The 20,737-nt window shown below is 41.1% G+C and overlaps 1 long non-coding RNA gene across 1 annotated transcript; it reads right to left on the bottom strand.

Moving 5' to 3' along the window:
• Positions 1-15,879: 15,879 nt before the first annotated feature.
• LOC134299975 (uncharacterized) lies at positions 15,880-20,448 on the bottom strand. Its single transcript, XR_010007236.1, has 2 exons — positions 17,359-20,448; positions 15,880-17,066 (listed from the first exon to the last, which is right to left on the bottom strand). It is a non-coding gene; the product is annotated as an uncharacterized LOC134299975 (long non-coding RNA).
• Positions 20,449-20,737: the final 289 nt, after the last annotated feature.

Genomic DNA, 20,737 nt, shown 5'->3' with positions numbered 1-20,737 from the left:
TGATTGTCTGGATTATATTGCAGTGTAGATCTAGCCTAAGAGACCAAGTCCAAAACACCTGGAGGACACAAAGTTGAGAACCAGTGGCATAAAGAATGGTGATAGCTGCAATCTAACAATATCTGGAGTACAGGTTGCTTACACCTGATGTAGACAAATAGGAAAGTATATATATCTTTATGTACGGAATCAGTAATGAATACCTTTTGGTGCAGTGATTCTAGGCTTTTGATCTTCCAGATATGTCCAATGTAGTCAACTGTCAAGTATTCTGGGAGTAGAAGTCCCAAATATCTGGAGAACATTTTGATGTCTTACAGATATCTGAGATATGTTGCTTACAAAAGATCTGCTCTAATTTGCAAGAACCAGAACCATTGCTTTCATTCAAGAAACCATGCCAAGCTATTTTTCATGCATATTTTGGATTGGTGGCTGTGGGTGCAGAGAGGAAGCACAGATGAGTCAAATACTGCTTGATCTTTCATGGCAAAGACCTTTAGTGTTCTACTCACTGTTCTCTCCACCCTTGGTGATTTTCCAAATGCCGTTGGCCCCCATTGGACTCATTAGCAGCCAAACCCCTTCCCACTCAAGGCTCAGGGTGCTGGCGTATGGCTGCCTGCATTTTACTCACTGAGTGAACTATTGGGAGTTGGAAAGAAAGGGAGAGGGAAGAGCAAAGGAAGGCAGACTGGGATGCATCCAGTTCTGCTCCCAACTTGCACCGAATGCCTTCTGTTCTCACAACTGCTCCCTTATTGCTCTGAATGAATTTAGCTTTTCATTTCTACCCACCTCAAGCTTTAGCATTTTTTTTGAAAAGCAATTAGTTTTATTTACAATTTCCAGCCCCTGAACATGTTCATTATTTTGTGTTACATTTGATAGGGCAGTGTATTGGCTCTAAGGATCTGTCCAAAGTCCTGAATCCTATCTCTCAGTGATATTTAAAACCTGAAGCAAATTCATTGCTCACAAAAGTAATGGATAATGGAGCAAGCACCACACAGGCCCAGCATCAGTCTGCGGCAGCATTTTGGGACATCATGACCAAATTATCTATTATAGATACTCACTGAAAAAAATTGCAGCCATTTGTTCCTTGCTTATTCAGTTACCTGTGGATTTTATTCCTGTTCAGACCCTCCATCCCATTCAAAACTCTTTTTCTGGGAAAAAAAGGGGAGGGAATGAAATGAGGAGAAAAAATAATGAATTGCAAGATATTTTGCTTTGGAATCTTTAAAGAACTCATATATTACATCTTTAAGTAATAAACTATGCAATAGGAAGATATTTATTTAACACAGTATGTAGTATCTGATAACTGTGATTCCTGGTTTTAGTTCCCTTTTCTCATTAAACAAAGAAAATGAGAACTGTGTGGCCCTATGAAAACTAGAAGAGATAAACAAAATACTAGTGTTGCTTTCAGTATGTTCTTAATAACTGTAACAAAGGAATGGGTAATTCAATGTTTGATCTAAATCTAGTTCGGTACTCACTACAAAAGGCCCACTAAATAAATGATATTTACTTGTGTTGATTCACTATTCAAACAGCTGATTGAATGAGTCTATTCTAGTTAGGATTACCCAAGAGAATGCTAGTTGTTGTCTAAATAAACTGTACTTTAAATATATCAACCATGATGACTTTATGCTGAATAAAAATATGCATAATATATTTTCTCTTCTTAAAGTAAAGGACTTTTAATTTCATTTTGGGTGGACATTTTCCAATTTGTTTCAAGTGGAAAAAACCCAAGCCAAACTTGTTTTTCCATCCATGGTGTCAGAATTTCCAGAAAGCTTGCATCTCTAAATCAGAGGCAAAGGCCCATTTTGCATGGCATTCTATTAAAACAGTAGCCAGCTACAAGCTTACAAGGAACTTGCCAGTAGGGTTGACATTTAGAGGAATGCTGCTTTTGACACACTGGAATAAGTATGTGTGATGGATGGACGGACGGACGGACGGACAGACAGACAGACAGATCATGACTGGCAGACTCCATGAATTTGTACATTTCTGCTTAAAACTTTCCCAAATTGGTGACTATCACTACATCTTCTAGTTCCCTGGACACTAAACTATGTTAATGGTGAGGGCACATCTGCAAAAACTAAGGATTTCCTGTGATTTCTTTGTTTCTCCAAGACCCTTTGTGACTCCATTCCTTTTGGCACATACCATCTGAATGTGAATACTTCTCTGATTTCCAAGAATTCTGCATTTCTGTTGACTTTGATTCAGTGGTATTCTCTTCCATCCCCTGACATTTCCAAAGCAGCTTCCCCTTCTGTCACGGTCACTGCTGCCACCTCTTTTCCCCAACCAACATTGTTGCTCTGTCATTTTACACCAAACCTGCACAATTTGTATTCCATCCAGTGAATGTTATTTTAACCTACAGTAACACAAGCATTGCTTCCAAATAGAAGGAAGTAATGGAACCACTATATTCTGCACTGGTCAGGCTGCAGATGGAATCCAGTATTCAGTTCTGGTCACTTCATTTTGAGAAGGATACAGACATGTTAGAACAGCTTCTGAGAAAGTAAATTAGGATGGATGAAAGATATTGAGAACAAACATAGGAGGAAAGGTTGAATGAGCTAGGCATTTTCAGCTTGGTGATGAGAATACTGAGGAATGACCTGATTGCATTATTTAAATATGCCAGAGGTTGCCATCGAAAGGAAGGGGAGGTACCCTGTTCTGTCCTCCCCCAAAGGATAGGATCAGGTCTAATAGTCAACCTTTGGGGGCTGGTATAAATGACTGACAATGAAGATGGCCAAACAAAATCAGGACACCTTGAAATCCATCTGTAGTGCTGTACATATTGAGAACAGCTAGCTGGAGAGATGCTTGAGGGTTCTGCCACAATTGCTGCTCTCAAGGTGCCATGTGACCAGGAGAGCACTATTTTTGTTTTGAGACTTCAAGTCATTTGCAACTTATTTTATTTATTTATTTATTTATTTACAGCATTTATATTCCGCCCTTCTCACCCCGAAGGGGACTCAGGGCGGATCACATTGCACACATAAAGGCAAACATTCAATGCCATGACATAGAACAGAGACAGAGACAAGATGCAGGCACCAGGCTGGCCTCGAACTCATGACCTCTTGGTCAGAGTGATTTGTTGATTTGTTGCAGCTGGCTTGCTTTCCAGCCTGCGCCACAGCCCAGTCCTTACAGAAACTTACAGAAACTCTAAGGTGAAGCTTTCACAAGGTTTCTCAGCAAGAGGAATGCACCAACCCCCAGAGTCGGACACGACTAGACTTAATGTCAGGGGAAAACTTTTACCTTTACCTACTTTAACGGGAGAAAATCAAAAGGGCTCTCATATCCAAGTGGGGTTTCCCAGTGTCTTAGTTCAACATTCAAACTACTATGTCGGGTTGTTTCTACAGGAGAATGTCACAGAGATAATTTCCCAGCTCCTCAATATGCAGTGCCTGGAAAACCTTTAGTTGTTGTGAACTAACAGTGTCTTAAAGGTAAAGGTAAGGTAAAGTCCAGTCGTGACCAACTCTGGGGGTTGGTGCTCATCTCCATTTCTAAGCCGAAGAGCCGGCGTTGTCCATAGACATCTCCAAGGTCATGTGGCTGGCATGACTGCAGGGAGCGCCGTTACCTTCCCGCTGGAGCGGTACCTATTGATCTACTCACATTGGCATGTTTTCAAACTGCTAGGTTGGCAGGAGCTGGAGCTAACAGCGGCCGCTCATGCCGCTCCCAGGGTTTGAACCTGGAACCTTTCGGTCTCCAGCTCAGTGCTTTAACGCACTTCGCCACCGGAACTCCTTAGTGTCTTAGGCTATATCTACACCGCCATATAATCCAGTATCTGTTCCCAGTTTATCAGCTTTGAACTGGATTATATGAGTCTATACTGCCATATAATCCAGTTCAAAGCAGATAATCTGGGATCAGATACTGGATTATATGGCAGTGTAAAAGAGGCCTTAAAGCAGTGGTTCTCAACCTGCGGGTCTCCAGGTGTTTTGGCCTATAAGATTGTACATGTAATTTGCAATCTTTGAACATGGTATCAGCTGGTTGACCCCCCCCCCCCCCCCCCGGACACAAACCCAAAGTAATTTAATTTGTTTTAAATGCTATATTTTAAAATAGCATTTAAAAAAATAAATTCTATATTTTTAAAAGGATGCCAGTGCCAAGTGTGAACCATCTTCAGTGTGTATGTGCTGTATTACAAAGAGATAACCAGATACAGAGACTGGAAAAGTTAGTTTGTGGGGTTACAACTCCCAGAATCTTCCAGTTAGGTTGGCCAGCTACCATGCTGGCTGGGGGATTCTGGGAGTTATAACCCAGAAAAGCACATTTTCTAAGCTCCCACCCAGTAGCATATACATAGGACAGGTGGAAAACTTCACCTGCCTAAATGCACCAGATTAAAATTAGGGTAAATCTACCAGACATCATTGGCTAACTATGTTGTAAGATGGCATAGTATTGTTATTGTTATTCTCCTGAGGAAACTGGCTGGTAGGATTAAAAAGATGCAATGAATGTATCTTTCTGGCAGCCTACAATACAAGGATGTTGCTGTACTAGTCTGGTCCTCCCCAGCACACAGGCATCCCTGTCCTCTGCTCTTTGCACCTCAAAGTTTCCGCTGCTTCTGTTAATGGTGAAAAATCCCCGCCACCCTCATCTTGCTGCAGCCAGTGCAAGCAAAAAGAGGATGCTTCAAACAGCGAACCTGTCTCATCAATGTCAGCGTTCAATCAAAGCAGATGGGTTGCAGCTGTGAGTGCCAGCATGACAACCAGCCTGCTTATAGTCACTTGGGAGGAAGAGAGAGAGAGATAGAAAGAGAGAGAGGATATATGAGTGGGGACTGGGAGGAGAAAGGCTGCAGGAATGTAATGCAATTGAAAAGGGGAGGAGGGAATCTGTTTGCCAGCCCCAGGACTGGATCAAACCACTGCGCAAACCCATGCAAAAATCCAGAAACAGATATGGGTGAGACCGCTATTAAGCCAACCAGAAGACACAAAGAACTTTTGAGGTCCAAGCCTTCCTCCTCAGTTAAAAAAAAAAAAAAAGAATCGTCATGCAGCAGGGGACTAAACTGGGAATGATAAAGTCACAAAAGCCTGAAGATCTTCCTTTTTGATTGTGGATATTTTAGTAAGAGTGTTTGCATGCAGGCAGAAAGCTGAGTATTCCCCCTCCCCTCAACCGCCCCAAAAGAGGTTGAGGGCTAACCGAGACAAAGGCTGTAAAAGAGGGCCATAAAATTTTAGATTTCCATCACAGCCATAAAGTCTCTTCCCCTGAGGTCTGTTCTGATCCCGTCCATTGAAGCAAAAACAAACAAAAAAAGCCCCTATTTTGGCAGAGTTCCCTAATCTTTCCCAGTTACCAGATCTGGAGATAAATTTAAGTGTGACAGCCAGAGGTGGCAATAGAAGCCAATTCAACTGCTTTATCTAGTTCTTGAAAATCAAGTTCCCTTAGTTATTTCAGGTTAGGATTTCCCTGCTTATGTTTGAAAAAGGTTTCTTCATATCAAAATATGTCTGAAAATCGCAGCAAAGTTGACCATTAATACATATTGCTGCTAACTTTATTAGACTAGCCGCAAGACCCAAAATTATATTTGCTACTGAGTTCTAGGGTCAGTGTCATGCGATCGAAGTGGTTCACAGGCAGGCTGGGTAATAATTAGTATTTTGAAATGGAAATCAAATTGACTTTGCTGCAAAAAACATACAGAGCCAACATGCTCCTGTGCATATGCATATCAGTGTCCTTCTTTTCTCCCTGAAATAACATAGGTGGAAATTACAGTTTCCCATGTGTGAGCCCTTATTTGGAAAAATATGAAAGCTAAAACTGTTAGAAATCAGACTTCTTTTAACAGAGTAGTAGATAAGCATGCCTTAGGATTAATCTACAATGCAGAATTAATGCAGTTTGATGCCACTTTAACTGCTATAGCTCAATGTTCTGGAATTATAAAAGTTGTAGCTTTACAAGGCCTTTAGCCTTCTGTTTTGAAGAGTGCTGGTGCCTCACCAAACTATAAATCCTAGGATTCCATAATATTGAGCTATGGCAGGTAATGTGGTGTCAAACTGCATTAATTCTACAGTGTAGAATGATGCATCCTCAGTCTCACTTCACTTCCCTGAACTGAAACAGGTTCAAAATAAACAAGCAAGCAGTGTCACATTACAAACTTAAAAATAACTTGACTAATAGTTTTTAATAGTCACATATGCATTGAGATTGTATATATCGCAACCAGCTAAGAAGTGAAGCACAGCAAAAGAAAGAAAGAAAGAAAGAAAGAGAGAGAGAGAGAGAGAGAGAGAGAGAGAGAGAGAAGGGGGGAATAGGAGTTTGAAGTGGAATCAGAATGGTTGAGACTAAAAAGAGGGGAGTCTAGTTACTTGGATACTAAAAAGTATGCTCAATGCATTTCAACTGATAGGAAGATCAAATAGGGAGACTTTAGCTGAGAATAACAGAAGGGTTTTACATGCAGGAAATTGTGTCCTATCTAAACCACAGTTGCTCTAACTGAAAAAGAAAGAGGTGAGTGAAAATATAGGAATTTTCCAGCAAACATCATACCTTGCAACATTTCAGTTTCCCAAGCTGAGGCATGTGTCAAAACAACATCAGAGTGTGATCGAGATGGGGAGTATTACTAAAGAGGGGAAATAGGCAAGACAGGATAGTTTGCCTGGGCCCAACCCTACAGAAAAGGGGAAAAAATCCTCCCCTGTCCTCCTCTTGCTTCTACTGAGCTCATTGAGGGTGAACTAACTTGGCACTTTGAACTCAGTTTGCTTTGCAGCAATTGAAATAAGCTGATGACAAAGAAGGAAAGTGGGAGAGCGAGCGAGAGAAACTAGGACATCATAAAAGCTAATAATGACAAAGGGTTAATTGGGACTGCCCTGCCAAATAGGGACAGATGGAGGCTATATACCATAATATGCAGTCCAAAGAATGAAGAAAATCTAGGCTCCAGGAATTCCTTTTCTCTGTGTATCTCTTTCTACAGCCGTTAATGAAACTTAGGGGATGTATTATGTACACTGTAGATATGCAATTCGATACCACTTGAATTGCTATGGCTCAATACTATGGAATCCTGGGATTTGTAGTTTGGGTGAGGCACCAGCACTCTCTGGCAGAGAAGACTAAATATCTCAGAAAACTTCAGATCCCAGGATCCTATAGTATTGAGCCACAGCAGATAAAAAGGTGCCAAACTGCATTAATTCTACAGTGTAGATGGAATAATTTCCAGCACTGGGAAGCAAGCACTCTTTTTTTCCCACCATTTCCCAAACTGAATTATGTTGATCCAGTATTCTCAATTTGGTTACTCAGTATTCAGTTCTACATGCTGAGATCTGAACCTAAGTAAATATATGTAAGGCTACAGCCCTTTTGGTCTCTGTAACCCTGTGAAGCAAAATTTTATTCCATTCATGTCTGTGGTAGCCATTTGAGACTGTTATCCTTTCACCCCTTTCTGCTATTTTGCATTTTTGCAATGTGCACGTGCTGATAGAAAGTGACATGCTCAAGTTCAACTACAAAAGGCCAACATACTCTGTAACAACTGCAATGGATGTACTTCTTGATGTAGTCATTGGCTACCTAGTAGGCTTCCACTTTGGGGAACTTTTATGAGAGAGCCCTCCAAAAGCTACAGGTCATCAGCAGTCTTCTTTGGCTCTCACAAAGTCATGGCTGTAGCTTCCTCGGCTGTGTCAATCCATCTGAAATATGGCCTTCCTCTTTTCTTTCTGCCTTCAATTTTATTGAGCACTAGCTGTGCCCGGCCACGTGTTGCTGTGACGAAGTATGGTGGCATGGGAAATAAAGTATTGAGGAATTGGTGGTAGTTAAGGTAAAGGGTAAAGGTTTTCCCCTGACATTAAGTCCAGTCATGTCTGACTCAGGGGGTTGGTGCTCATCTCCATTTCTAAGCCGAAAAGCCGGCGTTGTCCGTAGACTCCTCCAAGGTCATGTGGGATGACTGCATGGAGCGGCGTTACCTTCCCGCCAGAGCAGTACCTATTGATGCACTCACATTTGCATGTTTTTGAACCTCTGGGTTGGCAGAAGCTGGGGCTAACAGTGGGGGCTCTCTCCGCTCCCCCAATTCAAACCTGCGGCCTTTCGGTCCAGAAGTTCAGCAGCTCAGTGCTTTAACACGCTGCGCCATCAGGGGATATTATTTCCTAAATATTGTGAATATACAATATTTCTAATTGGTTTTTTTGTCTGTTGGAGGCAAGTATGAATGCTGCAATTAGGAAAAATGATTAGGATGTAATGGCCTTGCAGCTTTAAAGCCTGGCTTTTTCCTCCCTGAGTGATTTTTTTGTTGGGAGGTGTTAGCTGGCCCTGATTGTTTCCTGTCTGGAATTCCCTTGTTTTCAGAGTGGTGTTGTTTGCGATATTTTATGTGCTTCTACTGTCTGTGGCCCTGAGAAAACAGAGGATTTGCCAGACTTTGATGATGGGAATACTTTGTAGGGAGGTGTTAGCTGGCCCTGATTGTTTCCTGTGTGGAATTACCGTTTATTTACTGTCCTGGTTTTAGAGATTATATTGTTCTGCATTATTCTATCCCATAATTATTTCATATTAAAGTAGAATCTCACTTATCCAACATTTGCTTATACAATGTTCTGGATTATCCAACGCAGTCTGCCTTTTCATAATCAATGTTTTTGTAGTCAGTGTTTTAAATTCATTGTGATATTTTAGTGGTAAATTTGTAAATATAGTACAGTAGAGTCTCACTTATCCAACATAAACGGGCTGGCCGAACGTTGGATAAGCAAATATGTTGGACAATAAGGAGGGATTAAGGATAAGTCTATTAAACATCAAATTAAGTTATGATTTTACAAATTAAGCACCAAAACATCATGTTAGACAACAAATTTGGCAGAAAAAGTAGTTCAATACACAGTAATTCTATGTAGAAATTACTGTATTTATGAATTTAGCACCAAAATATCACAATATATTGAAAGCATTGACTACAAAAATGCGTTGGATAATTCAGAACGTTGAATAAGCGAGTGTTGGATAAGTGAGACTCTACTGTAACTACTACATAGCATTACTGCGCATGGAACTACTTTTTCTGTCAAATTTGTTGTATAATATGATGTTTTGGTGCTTAATTTGTATAACGATTACCTAATTTGATGTTTAATCGGCTTTTCCTGAATCCCTTCTTATTATCCAACATATTCACTTATCCTGCCGGCCTGTTTATGTTGGATAAGTGAGAGTCTACTGTATATTGATAATCTTATATTCTCTGCTTAGAACTGGATTATATGAGGCCCCTTCTTCACAACTATATAAAATGCACACTGAAGTGGATGATATGGTAGTGTGGAGTCAAGATAATCCAGTGCAAAGCAGATAATATAAGATTATAAATGGGTTATATAGCTGTGTGGAAGGGCCTTGAGTCTACACTGCCATATAATCCAGTGAAAATTAGATAATCTGTGGAAGAAGCCTAAGTTAGGCCTAAATCTGCCTGTCCCCTAACTGAACCCTGGCTGTCCCTTGGTTGCTAGGAGACAAAGTGGGCAGAGATTAGCCCTCTAAACTGGCAGCAATTGGATAAAAAAAATTATTGCTCTCCCTCTAATTAGGACTTTATTTTTTTTTTCTTTTTGTTGTATCAACCTTGAGGCATGGATGATAGGTTGTGTTGTCAAATTTCGAGGTTGGGGGGCCTGTACTTTTGTTGTTTTGTGATTCGCCGTGATGCCATCACTCTTTTTTATATATAGATTCTTGTCTTTTCCAATCGTCATATCACCTCTTTTCCAGATACCAATGTTTAAAGTGTGATAACTTCAGCTTAATCATTTTGGTTTATTCATTTCTAGGTGGAGTTCAGGCTTTGCTTGCTCTTAGTCCCATTTATCAGTTTATATATATATATATATATATATATATATATATATATATATATATATATATATATATATATAATCAATAAAACTCTCCCCCAACATCACATTTGAGATGAATTAATTGTCTTCATTTTCTGTGTCCAACAAAACCATATATAGAAATTGAAAATACTATGGCATGGATGATCCTGACTGCATTCAATCCTGGCATTCAATGATATATCTTTACACTTACTACTCCCGTCATATTTATGCTTCCTAATCTTATTCTTGATTACAGCTTCCATTTTTATCCATTGCTAACTTAAGGTGTACAGATCCTATTTCGATGCCATCACCACCCACTTTTAAATGATACAGATCCTGTAGATGTTATTTTTGTTTCCTCAGTACAGAGTTCTGCAGTAATCTTGGTTTTTCACTTTCTTTTGTAATCTTTATCAGTAACCACACATAGATTTTCAAACACTGCTTTTGCAGTATCGTGTTGAAGGGCAGATAAACTTCCAGAAGTTGGGGAACTCCATTGCAAGTACCAATCCTCCAAGAGTCACACCTACATCCTACCCGATGCATAAGAAAGGAATGTTAATTATGTCAAACAAGATACTCCATGAGCATGCATCTTGTTTTAAATATGAAGTGTTCTTTCAAAAAGACATTGTGACTGCATTTACTTCTATTTTAGTGGCACAGCAACAAATTTATAGGAAAAAAGATTACTTTTTTGCTGTCACTGCTTACATATCAAATTTGGCAATGGCAGCAAGAACTGTGAAAGGGGGAGAAGTGTAAAAATGCCCAAGGGACCATATATGCCCCATTCCTGATCTAGCTGAATGGTGCTTTACAAAGAGCATACATGACAGGCCCCTGCCCCAAGAGACTTGCAATATAAAATAAATGCAAGGAAACAACCAAGGCAGGTGGACACGAAGACATGGGGAGACAGAGTCGGAGTCTGTGATTATTTCAATTATGCAGACTTTGGCTTAGTTCCAGTAAGGTAAACAGATAATGTGTAGCAGCAGGTTTCAGTGAAGGGCAAGTAGCTTGAAAGACTAAGAAAACTGGGGAACTATAATAGATTGTGGCTATTTGCCATTAAAAAAATCTCAGGTGTACATCTAAAAATGTAATGCTAGGGGCCAAAACAGTGAGGGTGACCTGGTTGTAATAGCTGGTCTCAGTGGAGCAATGTGCTAGTCCCCCCATGGCCTTCATGAAGAATTCTGGGAACTGTAGTAAAAAGGTTATTTTCCTGGTTCTAAAAACTCAGCATCACAAGCCCATATGGATTCTTCCAAGAGAATCAACTGGAACAGAAGCTACAAACAACAGCAGCATTTAAGGTGGACTTCCCCAACCCAGCGCCCTCCCGATGGGTTGGACTATAACTCTTATCAGTTCATCAGTACATCTAACAATACCTATGGTTGGTGGGAGTCATGGACTAATATCTCTGTAGGATAACTAAGCCAAGCCAGGGAAAGATAACTAAAGGTATGGGTAAGGACTTTGCTTCAAGAATATCCATAAAGCATTGGTACCTTTATAGAAGAATCTTATCTTCAAGCTGTATTCATTGTCACTGCTTGCCACTTTGCAGACTTGTCATAAATATTTTAAAGGAGCAATGAACCAATATTGTGTGAAATACTGTGTGAAATGTCCCTGGGTCCATGGCTGAGCTTGAGTTGAACCCAGGTCACCATTGTTTAGAGCCATCTGTCTATCCATGGGCCCTTTTCACACTGCATTATTATAGCATTATTGTCATAGTTCCATTCCGTGGAAGCCTGAAATTTTGAGGTCTTGGGAGGTGCTACATCTCTTTGGCTGTGAATTCGAAATGCTCCTCCCTAAACGTCAGATCTCAGCATTCCATAGGATGCAGTAATAACAGTTACAATGGAACCATGGTGCTATCATTATGTAATGTGAAAGCCTCCCCATTAGAGGTTTATTTCAAAACACAAGTATCAAGTTATACAGAGCTCTTTGGGATGAGTTAGTTTAAGAAAGCATTCCTCAACCCTGTTTGTTCAACAACTCCCATCATCCATCATCATGGGCGATCACTCACCCCATCATCCATGGCCAGAATGTGCTACTATTTGTGAGTGATGTTGACTGAGGTTCAATATTTCAGGACAGAACCAAGTTGAAGAAGGCTAATGAAGGAGAAAATCACCTGATAATTTATCAGGAAGCATAATATTTATCACCTACCCTGTGCCTATAGATAGTATCCTGGACTGATTCTGCTTAGGTTCCAAAATCAGGCAATAGATCCAGGGTCAGTCCTGGATAGTACTTGGATTGGAGATTGCCAATGAATACAAAGTGCTTTAGGCTATACTTCAGAGAAGACTGGCAAAACAACCTTTGAGTATCCCTAGCCTAAGAAGAGCAGCACCCCATGAAGTATATCACTGTATTCCAGTTAAGAGCATCATTTCTTCTTCTCAGCCTTTCCAAAAATAGACCGGTAAGACAGAATCCATATCAGGCATTTTCTCCTTTTCCTTGCTACTCAGATGAAAAATTCAACAACACACTTCATTAATTGCATTATAAGGGCTATTATGGTGTTGTGATTTGAACATTGTACTATGACTCTGGAGACCAGGGTTTGAATCCCATTCAGTAACAGGAACACACTGTATGTCCTTGAGAAAATCATACTCTCCTGGGCTTAGGAGAAAGCAAAGACAAACTCTTTGAAGAAATCTTCTAGAAAACAATAGGGTCATTTTAGGGTTGGCATAAGTAAGAAATTACTTGTTGGCAAACAACAACTGTTCAGGCCCAGACTATTTGACAACCCGCATTCCCATCTACAATCCTGTTCAGACCCTATGTTCACTGATCATTGGGGGGGGGGGGGGGGGGCTCCTCTCGGTCCCACTCTCATCTCAAGTGCAGCTGGTGGGAATGGGAGAGGGGGCCTTCCCTATGGTCACCCCTTCTCTCTGGACCTCCCTTCCAAAGGAAATTAGGACAGCCGCCCTCACTCCTCTCCTTTAGGAAAGCTTAAGAAACACATTTTTGTTCACTAGTGTATGGAAAGGAGGAAGAATAATATCATAGATTCCATCCTGGTGGACGTAGTAAACAATTGATTATGTAACTTACTGAAGAGCTATAGTTTTATACTTTATATTTTATACAGGTTTAATTGCCTGACTGTACCGTGTTAAATGCCTGACTGATAGATTTATATCTTTTTGCCAATTGTGTTTTAATAATATGTGTATGTTTTATATTTATTGTTTATGGCATTGAATGTTTCCACTTGTGTTTTTTGTCTTTTGTAAGCTGCCCTGAGTCCCTCTGGGGAGGGAGGGTGGGTTAGAAATAAATAAATAAAAAATTATTATAACAGCAACAGCAACAACCACATTCTGATCCAAGTACTAAAAAAAAGTTATGCACCCAAAGAAGGTTATGTAAATATGGCTCTGTTTGTTTTGTGCCATTCCCTGTTTTTAAAATCCAGTTTTTCAATATGTTTGCCTTTTCTTAAAATAAAAGATGGGCTTATTGAGGGAAGGTTAGAGTAGGGAAAGCATGGAAATGTGAGGTAGGATGTTGATAGGAGTAAGGTCAAAGAAATTGCCAGCTAGTCCAGATTCCTGTCCATTGAAGTGTAAAAGAACAGCTTCAATCAGGTTATGGTTTTGAGTGGTTTTCCTTGCCACAGATATTTATGTACAGCAATGCTACTCAAAGTGGTGGTTCATGGATTCATGATGGTTCCTGAGTGATTGGCTGCTTGTCCCTGCCAATTTTCTAGAAAACAAATAACTGCAGCTGGTGGGAACAAGTTCCTGGAGTATAGGAAAAATAAGTCTCCAATCGACAATCCAATCCCTTTATCAGATCGCTTGAGATGCACAGATATACATTATTAGGATGGGTAAGTGGGAAACTTATGTGTTCTGACTGCAGTGGCTGAAATTCTAAGCAGGTGTCAGTCCTACCCCAGATATGCAGCCCTGACTGAACTCAGTGGGAGCAGCCATAAGCCCATTGCATCTGTGTGGCCCAGGGCTAGGAACCATGCAGCACTTCTGGATTGTACATCCCAGCAATGCTAGCTGTCATTGCCAGTGACTGCTTTACATGGTTTTTTAAATGGTTTGGAAATTATGGGCTTAGTTGTTTTTATTCTTTTACAGTACATGATAATGATCTCAAATTTGTTTGTGAGCTCTTCAGTGAACATCTTTGTGGAGCAACTACATAAATAAATACAGTTAAAGGCTGGGAAGGGGGACTTTATTCGTTTGGATCAACCAAAATGCCATGATGTGTGAAAGCTTTCAGGTGGTCCAGAACCTCTGATCAGAGCAGTTGGTATGACCAGGTATGGGAAGAGAGAAGATAATACAAAAATCCCATAATCAAGTCAGATGATGTGACCATGAAGTTTAATGTCAGGTTCAGTCTTCATCTGAGGACAGAGGACTCAGAGACCATTCTTGCTACACAATCATGGTCCTTACTAGTCTACTTTAACTGCCATGACTGAATCCTATAGAATTCTGTGATTGGTAGTTGAGCAAGGCACTAGAACTCTTTGGGTGCAAATCCTAGAATTCTATAAGATATTCCAATGGCAATAAAATAAAATCCTAATACTGTAATTGTGTAGCATGAATGGACCTTTGATGCTTCACTTAGATATGGATGTATCAGAACACAAACACTACAGGTTTTTAGACTTCATCCCACAAAATCCCTCACTCACCGGGGCCATTAGCCATGCGCTCTTGATGATTCTAGGGATTAAGACATAAAAAGTAACATTTCCAAGTTATATGGCCATCCTTGTTTTTAGGGCCAAAGAAGCAATGGGGTGTATTTCATTTCTGAAAATGTAGAGGTAAAATCCTGTTCTTTATCTTGTGTGAAACTCAGCATGATCACATCCTAGGCTCTTTCTAGTCCATCATTTGGTTTCCCACAGTAGCTATCATATACAATTGCATTATGGAACTACTCTTCATGATTCGCTTTAAAAGTTTCAAACCCCATTTCTGGCTATGGCCCTGCATACAGTATATACAGTGAATTTGCCTCCCTAACTTTATGGTTAATCATGTTGGAACGAGTTCCATAGGATAATTGTCCCCTAGTACAATTGTCCCCCACTCCATCAGACAAGCTGGGAAGAGTTGTTTTTGGAAACCACAATGACTAGAATGACTGAACTAACTGAAGGATTCTAGGTATTGTTGGGTGTCCAAATAATTCTTCCAGGATCTGCCTTGGAAGGGGATGGGAGCCTGGTTTTAGAAATCACTTGAGCATTTTTCATGAATGGTGCTGTTAGAGTTGGATTTTGGGACAGAGGTCCAAGATCTTACCTAACAGCATGGGCAAGGGCCCTTCTCAGCCAACAAGGCTAGGTTATCAGATTTGAACAACAATATTGCACATTCCCATCTAAAGAAAAAAAATACCTCTCAAATATCAGACTTATACTATTTAATTTCCACTCTGTCCCTGCATCTCCATCTTTATCAGCTATGGATAAAGTGATAACCAGAGATGGGTGAGAGGTTAGTTTCGGTTTGTTTGCAGTAAGAATTGACTAATTAACACATTTTTTTTCATATTCATATGAAGAGTGTTTTTTTTAAAAAAAATCAAATGTGGAAAAATAGATCCTGATAGTCCTGTTCATCTAGTTTTCTCCATCCAAGTATAGTGGTTTTTAACCCTTGAAACTTCAGGTGAGAAAACAAGTACACCATAGTCAATGTGTAGAGTAGCTGTATCTGCTGGCCCATGCAAATGCAAGTTAAGTATCCCTTATCAGGAATTCCAAAATCCAAAACATTATGTAACTTTTTTTTGTTCCTGGGTTGTAAATGTAATTTTCTAATTGGTTCTGTCATAAAAACATAGCAAAAGTTTATTAAACTGCAATAACACTTTCAAACTGGGAACATAAAATATTTCAAATTTTGTTACATAGTGAAATTGTCCACATGGGTTACAGAGAAAGTGACAGTATTGCTTTATGATAGTTCAGTATAGACAAACTTAGTTTCATGCACAAAATAATTTTCAAATATTATATAAAATTGTCTTCAGGTTATGTGTGCAAGGTGTATATGAAACATAGGAATTTCCGGTTTAGATTTGGGTCCCATTTCCAAGATAGCTCATTATGTATGCATATGCAAATACAGATATTCCAAAATATTGGGGAGGGGGGACCAAAACACTTGTGGTTCTAAGCCTTTTGGATAAGAGATACTCAAAAGGTAAGAGAGAATTTCGTTTCAGTTAGGGGTTTTTAAGACACCCCCTTATTTGGGACACATAGATACAACCTGAAATACTATACAGTAGAGTCTCTCTTATCCAACATAAACTGGCCGGCAGAATGTTGGATAAGCGAATATGTTGGATAATAAGGCGGCATTAAGGAAAAGCCCATTAAACATCAAATTAGGTTATGATTTTACAAATTAAGCACCAAAACATAATGTTATACAACAAATTTGACAGAAAAAGTAGTTCAATACGCAGTAATGCTATGTAGTAATTACTGTATTTACGAATTTAGCACCAAAGTATCATGATGTATTGAAAACATTGACTACAAAAATGCGTTGGATAATCCAGAACGTTGGATAAGCGAGTGTTGGATAAGTGAGACTCTACTGTATTTAGAAAAGAGAATGTGGCAGGAAAACACGACCACGTGAACAAGCAGGCGAGGCAAGCAGGGTCAAAGAGTCTTTCCAGACTCGTTTGCTGGAGGAGAATGGTCTGCAGGAATATTTTAGCAGCAGCACGATCTGCGCAGAATAGGTTGAGACAGCTTCCCTCCGTTTCCAAAGGGCTCTCTCTCTCGCTCGCTCTCTCTCTCTCTCTTTCACTACAGAGGGAAGGGCTCCCCTGCCAGAGGCAGCTCCACGAGCGAGGCTCAGGTGGAAGCCACCTGGCTCCTTGGAAAGCGGCCGAAGAGTGCCCGGGAGCCCCCCAGTCGTGCCCCAGTTTTCGGCTGCATACGCTTTTAAAGTGGTTGTTAGATCTGTGTGCGGACTCGTCGGGGAAAGGCAAAAGCGGGGTCTGGGAAATAAATCGATTGATAAAGTCAGTCGAGGACCGGCGAATATCTTGATCGCTCCGAAAAGAAGGCGAGATGATAGGGCAAGGAAAGAGGAAAGGAGGGAAAAGGTCTTAAAAGGCAGACGCCTTCACATTATTTCAGTATGGGAAGAGAAGGGCGTCCCATTCACTTATTTTCGCATCTTTCCCAATATTTTGCGAGGACCTTTACACAAAGAGACTTCTATCTAGTCCTCGGGTGAAAGATTACGCTGAGTATCCTAGTTTTGGTGGACCAGTCAATCTCTCTTACCTGTCTCTATCTCTATCTGTTTTTCAGCGTGAATCTCTTAGAAAGTGGAACGATACTTGGCCCTTGTGTCCATCCTCTTAAAGATGTACTCAAGTGAAGAAGAAGGGGGGGGGGAGAGAAAAGAAAGGGAGGAAGAAGAGTGAGGGTCTGCCAGATCATTATATTTTCTTCCATTCTCAGTAGCTGACCCCCCCCCCCCCCAAAGCCGGATGCGTTGGACTCTAACTCCCATCAAACCCAACCAACGTCGGCTGTAGTTGACACCATCGGGTGGGCAACAACTTAGGAAAGGTTGCTGTGAGTTTTCCAGGCTGTATGGCTATGTTCCAGAAGCATTCTCTCCTGACGTTTCGCCCACATCTATGAGGATGCCTGCCATAGATGTGGGCGAAACGTCAGGAGAGAATGGTTCTGGAACATGGCCATACAGCCTGGGAAAACGCATAACAACCCAGGGTCTTTCCACACAGCCATATAACCCAGAGTATCAAGGCAGAAAACCCTCCAATATTTGCTTTGAACTGGGTTATTTGTGTCCACACTGCCATATATTCCAGTTCAAAGCAGAAAATGTGGGATTTTATTCAGCTGTGTGGAAGGAGCCCCATTGATTCCGGCCATGAAAGCCTTCCTCAACACAATTTAGGAAGTCCTTGGAGAAACTGTGGCCTCTCGGTTTCCTCATCCCCCCTCTCCTACAACTTTTCTGGAAGTTTATTCCCTTCGTCCCAACACAGGGCCATTAACTCCCCGCCATTCCACCCTGTTCCTATCATTTCCAAAATCTAGAATTTCCTTTAATGTGTAGAACAACAGTTTCCTCCTGGGCCCGAATGGCTTGTTCGAGAATGAAGGTTTTTCAAGGCCTTCTTTCCTTCTGACTTTCCTTCCTAGGCTTTGGAGCCAGAGAAGGTTGTTGGGTCTGGATTGGAAAGTGAAGAAAGAAGAGCAAGAAGGGAAAGGGGGAATGTAAATAACAAGTACAGGAAGAGAGGAGATGAATGAGGAAGGGAAAAAGAAGGAGTAAAAAAGAGGAAGAAAAGCGAAACTAAAGAGGGAGACGTGTTGCCCAAGGCTTTCATGGCCGAAATCACTGGGTTGCTGTGAGTTTTCCAGGCTATATGGCCATGTTCCGAAGCATTCTCTCCTAACGTTTCTCCTGCATCTATGGCGCGCATCCTCAGAGGTTGTGATGTCTATTGGAAACTAGGCCAGTGGGGATTATAGATCTGTGAAAAGTCCAGGGTAGGAGAAAGAACTCTCGTCTGTTGGAGGCAAGTGTGAATGTTGCAACTGACCACCATAATTAGCATGTAATGGCCTTGCAGATTCAAAGTCTGAATGCTTCCTGCCTGAGGGAATCCTTTGTTGGCAAGTATTAGCTTGCCCTGATTGTTTCTTGTCTGGATTTTCCCTGTTTTCAGAGTGTTGTGCTTTATTTACTGTCCTGGTTTTAGAGCTTTTAAAATACTGGCAGCCAGATTTTGTTCATTTTCATGGTTTCCTTCTTTCTGTTGAAATTAAAGAGGGAGAGCAAGGAACCGAATAAGGAAGTGGTTCTCAACCTGTGGGCCCCCAGATGTTTTGGCCTTCAACTCCCAGAAATCCTAACAGCTGGTAAACTGGATGGGATTTCTGGGAGTTGTAGGCCAAAACACCTGGGGACTCACAGGTTGAGAACCACTGGAATAAGGAGTTCGGGGACAGCAAAAGAGAAGGGAAAAGGGAGAGGAGGAAGTGAGAAAGGAGAAGAGGAAAGGGGGAAGGGCAAAGGGAGAGGATAGGGAAAAGGGGAAACAAAAGGGGAAGGGGAAAGGAGGGAGAAAGGAGAAGAGGAAAGGGGAAGAGAAGGGTAAAGGAAGAGGAAAGGAAAGGGGAAGGAGAAAGAGGAAAGGGAAGAGAAAGAAAGGGGCGAGGAAATGGGAGAACGGGAGGTGGAAGGGGGAAGAGAAGGAGAAAGGAAAGGGGGAAAGGAATGGAGATATATAAAAAAGTAATAAAGAAGGAGAGTCAGGGAGGAGAGGCGAGGGAAACAGGAGGCAGAGCCCGGGAGGAGCACGCCTTAATCGCTTTTGTTCCTTTCCGCTTCAGCGGACTTTCCCCGTCGAAAAACGCCCGCCCTGAACGCCTCGGCTGGCGGCGCCAAGTTGCCCTCGCTTTGGCCAGAGATGCGGGAGTCTGCTTTGGGGAGGAAGCTCTTCTCCCGCCCAGCTCATTTGTGAGGGGACGTGGGGTGTCGTGGGAGGTGAAAGACACGAAGGGACCTTGCAAGACCCACGCAGGAGCAGACCTAGGGGTCCTTGGGTGTGTGTCGGAAAGCAATCTCTTAAAATATCAGGGACGAAAGGGAGCTTCTTACCTCCCTATCCCCACAAACCACAAATACTCCCACCACCTCAGGAATTCCCAAGAATGGACAGGTCGCCTTTGGCAGCCGTTTGATTCCATCTTAGTGTCCTTTTTTTTTTTTTAGTTGCATCAGTTTTAATCTCTTTTTTAGTCTGGATCATACTAATGGTCTTTTGTTCAAACTGGTTCAGTCTTAGGATCACTTAAAAAAAATCTTGATCAACCTTAAAAGTTTTTTTCCCCAATCTGGTTCAGTCTTAGGGTCCCCCCCCCCCCGCCTGAATAAGTCTAGATTGCTCTATAATGCAGTTTGACACAGCGTTATATGGTCAGTTTAGATTAATAAAAATGCATTCAAATAATGTATTCATAGATTCAAACTTTGCACTCTTTCAAACTACATTATATGGCAAGTGTAGATGGAGCCTGAGGGTATTTTTTCCGTCTGATTCAGTCTTAGGGTCTCCCCCCCCCCCTCCAAATCAGACTGGATTAAATTTAGGTCCCTTCTACACTGCCATATAAAATCCAGATTCTCTACTTTGAACTGGGTTATATGGCAGTGTAGACTCATATAATGCAGTTCAAAGCAGATAATGTGGATTATTTGCTGAAAATCTGGATTATATGGCAGTATAGAAGGGGCTTCAAGGTCTTCTTTTGATTCTGGATCAGTCTTGAGGTTTATTTTCAGGCTTCAGCCTTAAGGTCTCTTTTCCAGTCTGGTTCAATCTTAGTATCTCCCCCCCCCCCCCCCCCAGTCTGATTCAGTCTTAAATTCTTTCAGTCTGAGGCCCAATCTACACTGCTAGATAAACTCTGGTTTATCTGCTGTGAACTGGATTTCATGGCAGTGTAGATTCAGATAATCCGGTTCAAAGCAGATAATGTGGATTATCTGATTTGATTATCTGGATTATATGGCAGTGTAGAAGGGACCTTAGTTTTTTTGGTTTTTTGTTTTGTTTTGTTAGAGTGTTAGAGTCTCTATTTCAGTCTGGATTAGTTTTAGAGTCATTCCTCCCCAATC

This window comes from Anolis carolinensis, chromosome 6 (genome assembly GCF_035594765.1).
Source record: "Anolis carolinensis isolate JA03-04 chromosome 6, rAnoCar3.1.pri, whole genome shotgun sequence".
NCBI lineage: Eukaryota > Metazoa > Chordata > Lepidosauria > Squamata > Dactyloidae > Anolis > Anolis carolinensis.
This window is presented reverse-complemented; position numbering and strand designations above follow the sequence as displayed.